The sequence below is a fragment of the Trachymyrmex septentrionalis genome, unplaced genomic scaffold (genome assembly GCF_001594115.1).
Source record: "Trachymyrmex septentrionalis isolate Tsep2-gDNA-1 unplaced genomic scaffold, Tsep1.0 scaffold30, whole genome shotgun sequence".
Lineage (NCBI taxonomy): Eukaryota > Metazoa > Arthropoda > Insecta > Hymenoptera > Formicidae > Trachymyrmex > Trachymyrmex septentrionalis.
This window is the reverse complement of record NW_017305463.1, coordinates 1,042,626-1,049,252: the sequence shown is the minus strand read 5'-3', so window position 1 is coordinate 1,049,252 and position 6,627 is coordinate 1,042,626. Positions and strand designations below refer to the sequence as shown.

The 6,627-nt window shown below is 32.3% G+C and overlaps 1 protein-coding gene across 1 annotated transcript in view; it reads right to left on the bottom strand.

Moving 5' to 3' along the window:
- LOC108749579 (facilitated trehalose transporter Tret1-like) overlaps window positions 1-6,627 on the bottom strand; it is an 84,321-nt gene that overhangs the window by 1,082 nt on the left and 76,612 nt on the right. The gene's annotated exons all lie outside the window — the stretch shown is intronic.

Genomic DNA, 6,627 nt, shown 5'->3' with positions numbered 1-6,627 from the left:
TATATATATATATATATAAGGAAAAAATTACAAAGAAGAATTCTTAAATTTTTTATGTTTATGCAAAGAAATTAATAAATTATGAAAAGTTGTTTCTATCCATAGATCGCCAAAGATAGCGAAAAAATGGCAATTGTGAATAGGACCAGGTGTAAAAAATTATTTTTGATGTTAAAAGTACATTGCAAAAATCAATTTTACAATTCATTATTATAATAAGTAACAAATCAAAGGACTCTTTCTATACAAACCAAATGATAATAAGTAACGGGCAAAGTAAGAGTCAATACGTTTCTTTGAAATTAACAAAAGAATATATTTCAATTAACAAAGATAAAATTACACAACGTTACAAGTTTCGACTACCGGATTGAGCCCTCTTGAGACATAACGAAAAAATCGCAGAACAACATCAATTATTGCAAATGATCACATATTCATAACATTCACAATTCGGGTGAATCTTGATGTAGAGTTCGACATTATTTCCCGTACGATTGAATCGTCAAATGTATTAAAAAATCTTGGCAAAGCTCTAGTTGATAAAAAGAAAAACTTAAAAACTGTATCCAAAAAGATTTACGCGTAAATGAATTAACATACCGGAAATCTAATAAAAATAATAATAAAAAATAATCAAAACTCACCAGAAATCATGTGTAAAAAAATACAAACGAGTGTGTCCAAAAAGGAATAAAGAACTTTCGGAATATATACAGAAAGAAAGAACGCAGATGTGTAAGACAGACGCGTTTTCTCTACAATCAATTTTTAATTTGTTTATAACAATTTGTTCTAAAATTTATTTTTGCAACTTGTCTTTTATATCGTTACACAGAGTATAAAAAGTAGACAATTTTTGAATAAAACTTTTTTTATGTACGTTATAGTTAAAAAAATATTTTTAAAAAATTACAAAATCCATTATTTTCAAAGAGATGTTTTACCCTCTAAACCTCGAGATATGCAAAAAAAATATAGGTTTAATAAATAAAATATAGGACTTATATAAACACAATTGAACTGCTATGGTAATATCACAAGTTAAATTGAAACAATTTGATAATTTGGTGCTCAATTGGCATCATTTTTAAGATCTCATTGTTAATGTAATGAAAATCTGTAAATAAAATTTATTGCGAAAAATATTGATTTAGTTGAGAAAGAACACGTATATCTACTGGAAGAAGTTGTGTGTACATCTGTTGAAGCAGCAACATTGATTGAATATAAAAGACAATCTAAGTAGAATATTGGAAAAGCGGTAAAACAGCAATTACAGCCTATAACAGCATACATATAGGTTATTACAGCTATATTACAGCTGATATGTACAGAATAAACCGGCACACTTTCAAACACCAGTCGAATTTTATTTCCAAAGTAATTCCAAAGTAAAATGTGATATTTGTGGCGCAACTGCTATCATCATTACTTGTTCTTGGTGTAGAAAGTTACTTTGTATTACATACTTTTTTCTCTTCGCATGACCATCACATTTACAATATCTATTATAAGCAAGTACATTATTTATTTATATAAAAATTGTTTATGCATCAATTCTGTATTAACGTTTTTATGTATCTTTTAAATAAGTCGGAATTAGTTGCTCATTTTTTGGGCTGATTCCCAAAGCGACGCCCATTGTTTTCCCACTATCACTCGCCGCTCGATGATCGAGCCGCCGATCACGCAGCTGGCGCTATGCCTCAGGAGTGTCCTTTAATGAAAATGGTAGTATACTTTTAAGAAAAACTTGTAAAAAATTTACTTTTAACATATATATATATATATATAATTTTTATAAATAAAATTTTCTATTATTTAGATATATATTTTTTGTAAAAATATAAATGACAATAATGTACAATAATTAAAATTAAGATTTTTTTTCACATCATCTTTGAGATACTATTGCAAATACAATTTCTTTTTGTGGTTTCTTCCGTGTGTCTATTCCACTAAAAAAATATCGAAGAAGATGATAAAATATGCGGCTCGAGAATAAAATATTTTAATACAAAACATTTAATTAAACACAGATATTATATTAAAAAGAAGGAAATAATATTCACAAGTACACTATTATACTTTGCTTGTATTTTTATACGTAGTATTATAAAACGTTGCACTATCACATGTAACTATCACACGCGTAACTATCATATATAATATTATCATCTATTTCAAACACTATTAGCACGCTAATAGTAGTTTCTTTTTTACCAAAGTGTGAATCTTTAAAACTCTATAATCTTGCATAAGACCTTTAACGTACACGTTTTGCTACCAAAAAATCATTGAGAAACAATTTATTATAAATAATATAAAACTATATATAATAAAATCGTAAGATTTAAATATTTATAATAGATTTTTAAACTTCGCGGTTTTATTATATATGCACGTACTCCTGCTGCGCGCTGATATACAATTGTTTTTCTCCTTCGCTGTTTTTCAAAGGTCGTTTGCTAGCGATACGATAGCGAGAAATTTTATAGAGAAATATAGAGTTTTATGGATTCGTACTATAAATTTATAAAAATAGAAAATACTAGCGTGGTAATATAGTGTTAGTATTATTATAATTATGCTACGTATGATAGTTTTACGTATGATAGTGCTACATGTGATAATTTTACGTATGATACAATTACATGTGATAATGCTGCGTTTCACAATACTACAAGCAAAATACAAGCTATTATAAAAATAATCACAAGTATAAAACTTGTGAATATTATTTCTTTCTTTCTAGTATAATATTATTACTAAATGCGTTTAGAAAATGGATAGATATGTGCAATCTCTTGATAAGACGTGAGAAGAATTTTTTTTGCATCTATACAAAATAAAACTTATCTTTTGTGTGGTTATCAATCGTAAAAAAACCATCTATCGTAAAAAAATACAATCTTCATAATACATTATAATATTAAACATTTAAGTGAATAAAATATGTGGATAAAGAGAAATTGGATTTGATTGAGGGATTAAAATTAGTTCATCAACAAGATTGTAGTTCGAGTCCTTTTGTCATGTGCGATAATGCTACATTTTCAGAAAAAGCTCTTATAGCGTCATACGCAATTTCGATTTTAATTACGAAAAATTTAAAGCCGTTCAGTGATGGAAAATTGTTAAAAGAATGCCTTATCGCAATAGTAGAGTCGTTCGGAAATTCTGTGACTCTTGAAGAAGCTAGTAGCATTCAATTAAATGACAAAACTGTAAAATCAAGAATCGATGACATTGCTGTTTTTTAGAAAAAAAATTAAAATCCTTAATAGCATATTGCTCTTTCTTCTCATTATGCTCTTTCTTTTCAATGAAAGCACCGATAATTGGAATGTGAGTCAATTGAGTATTTTTGAACAGTGCAAAACGATTTTTTACATATCGAGAAGCTTTTAAATTTAGTATCATTGCATAATACAACAAGAGAGATTGATATTTTCAAAGCTGTTAATCAAAGCTTTTAAAAATTTGATATAGCTTTTTTGAAGTGTTCGGCACCGACAGTACAAAGACAATGATAAGTTCGAAAAATGAATTCCTCAGTCTAAAAAAATAGCGAAGTTTAAAATTCCCTATTATTCATTGTAATAATAGGATAGTAAGGCGGATTCTAACCCATTGTGTTAGTGCGTATACGTATACGATGTGTGTGTGTGTGTGTGTGCGCGCGTGCGCGCGCGCGCGTGTGTACGTGTATGTGTGCGTGCGTGCGTGCGTGCGTGCGTGTGTGCGTGCGTGTGTGCGTGCGTGTGTGTGGGGAGGATCAGGAAGGGGGAAATGCATCACAGACGCTGGGTCCGAGAGAAGGGAAAGCGCATCATCGGGGTTCATGATAAAGAGGAAGAATTCGTTCCTTCTCTCTTTCACCCGTTGCGTTCCAACCTATTGTTTTCTCTCTCTCCTATCCATTAGCCTCAGGCATCTGAGGACATATTGACTTTAAAACTAAAATTTGTATATTTCTTAGAAAACTTATTGTATTTTAATGAAATTTTTACAGCAAACTAAGTGACTAGTAGATTATATGTACAGTTAATCGATAAAATCGCCTTTAGCGGTAATAACAGCTTCAATTCTACCGGAAACGTTTGCATGCCCGAATCAAATGATCCTCGTCCATATGCGTTATTATTCTGATAATAGCCACTCTTAGGGAATCAAGCGTGTTATGGGGATGTTTATTGGTCTCCCGTTCAACAACGCCCCATACGTAGTAATCCAAAGGATTAAGATCCGGGAAGCTAGGTGGTCACGTGTTTGGAGTTATGTGATCATGCAGATTCTCGGACATCCAATCTTGCGTCGTCATGGATTCGTGTGAAGGAGCAGAGTCCTGTTGGACGTATGGCCTCTCACCAAGCACGCTATCTATCCAGGGTTTCATAACTGCTTCCAAAATCTCGATGTAGGTAGTAGCATTCATTCGAAGTCTTTGAGGAAAGAAGTAGGGTGGCATAACGTGCCCTTCATTGCTCACCACTCCCAAAACCATGATAGTTGCCGGAAATTTTGTGTGCATAACATGAGGAACATCTGAAGGATCTGCACATAGCCACTTATCAATTTGTCGGTTTATTTTTTGATCCTGGTTAAAATTTTTTTTGTCAGAATAAAACCAAAGTATATCCGGGATTTCAGGATGTTTCAACTTGTTTAAAAATCGTTTTGCTCGGATGAATCGCTGTTCTCGAGTTTGTGCTGACATAAAATGACCTTTGCGCATCACATAGGACTTGTACCGGATGTCTTCGTGGACAATGCGACGGATTGTGCACTCAGAAACTTGAAGGTTTCTCGATATGGCCCTTATGGACTTTGAAGGGTCTTCATCAATAATGCCCTGAACTTACTGTACAAAATGTGATGTTCTGTCTGAATGTGCCTCATGTTTTTTGAGCTTGGCAATACTTTCTACATTGCCATCAGATGCTTCTAACTCTCAACGAACTTTGTGAACAAATGATCGGGCGAATTTCAAAAATTCGGAGATCGCTGTGATTTGCGTGTATAGCGACGATACCAGCGTGTCTTTTCATTTTATTAGCCAATTTATTGTCCCCCATTTATCTGTCTCTGAGAGGTCTGAAAAGAAAGAAAATACAAAAATTTGCTGCGAAAATTTGGCAGGCACATATGTGAGGATCCTCAGATACCCTGTATTTATTATTTGCGGTCTCTCTTCCTTCCGTTGTGCTCTCTCCCACGTTGTCTTTTCTTCTTTTGCACACGATTTTATTAAATAGATGATAAAATTAAAAATTTTAAATGTTTGAAGGTGGCTAACAAGTACAAAATATAAATAATGAAGAGCATACAGCCACAACAATAAATATTAACGCAAATCATACTCGTATATTAAAATTCTCATATAAAAAGATAGACGTTTCGATCAAGATTTGACCATCATCAGTACAACAAAATGACAAAAAATAAAAAAATTTACAAAAAAATTTTATTAAGCAAAAATCGCTGGTCCGAAGGTGTTACAATAATATCAAAATAAACAATAAAAAGAAATTATTATTCCATAAAATTAAAAAAAAGCAATGCTCGCAAGTTCATAGATAGTGAAATAATTTTTCAATCGCTTGTTGTATGAATTTACATTGTGAGTTGAAATCAAGAGAATTAAAATTAACAATATTTCAAAACTTCTAATGTATTCTCTGTTACGATTCCTGTTTTCTTAAGAAGTGATAAGCGACTTCGTGTGAAAATACGGAATTTCCAGATTCTATTATATTAAAATTAAAGAAAATATTTTACGCTTATAACAGCTTTTCCAATTTAGTACTTGTTTGCGAAAAATGATTTAAAATTGTAATGAACGATCGCTCACCATGTATTTTATCACACAAATTCTCGCAAATCTGACTCAGCGTAAGTAATAAAACTTAACAACCGAACATTTGAAACACTGTTTAAAAAATTATTTTTTACAATTATTATACGATTATAATACGATTATAAGAATCGTAGCTAACGGAAGTCTATTTATATTGTGTAAGGAAAGGAGAGGAAATGAGAGTGGAGAGGATAATTCTAAGTGTGGGTAGAGGGGCTTTTTCCATGAGTGGAAGGTAAATTTCAGAGAAACGTTCTGTGTTATTCTGTTTGTTTAAATCTTTATTTTGTCGTTTGATATGTATTATTTCGAAGACCATCCTTTTATAATATGAATGTTCAGGATCAAGAATACTAGTTGTTTTGTAACGAGTGGCGTCATCTTGTACGGAAGGCTCGCTCGCCAAGGCGGCGTGTAATAACGATTCTCTTTGTTGTAATATGTTAGATTTATTATAGGTAGGAACAACGATTTCTTCGAAGTGGGCGGTGCTCGTAACAATAGTAGCGATGATGGATTTCGTTCGGTAAATGCGTGTACAGCGATTTTACACTTGGTACGACTTGGACGGATTTGTCACAACCGTTCGACAGAATGCGAGCAATAACAAGACCGACAAATCTCGGCGGAAACTCTGGTTATTCTTACGCATTTAATGTTCTCGCGTATACCGGTCACGGTGAGTGACAGAACACCGACAATACGCGACGACAATTAGGTAGGTCCGCACTTAATTCGAGAAGATGCGTTGAGAATGAGTATCA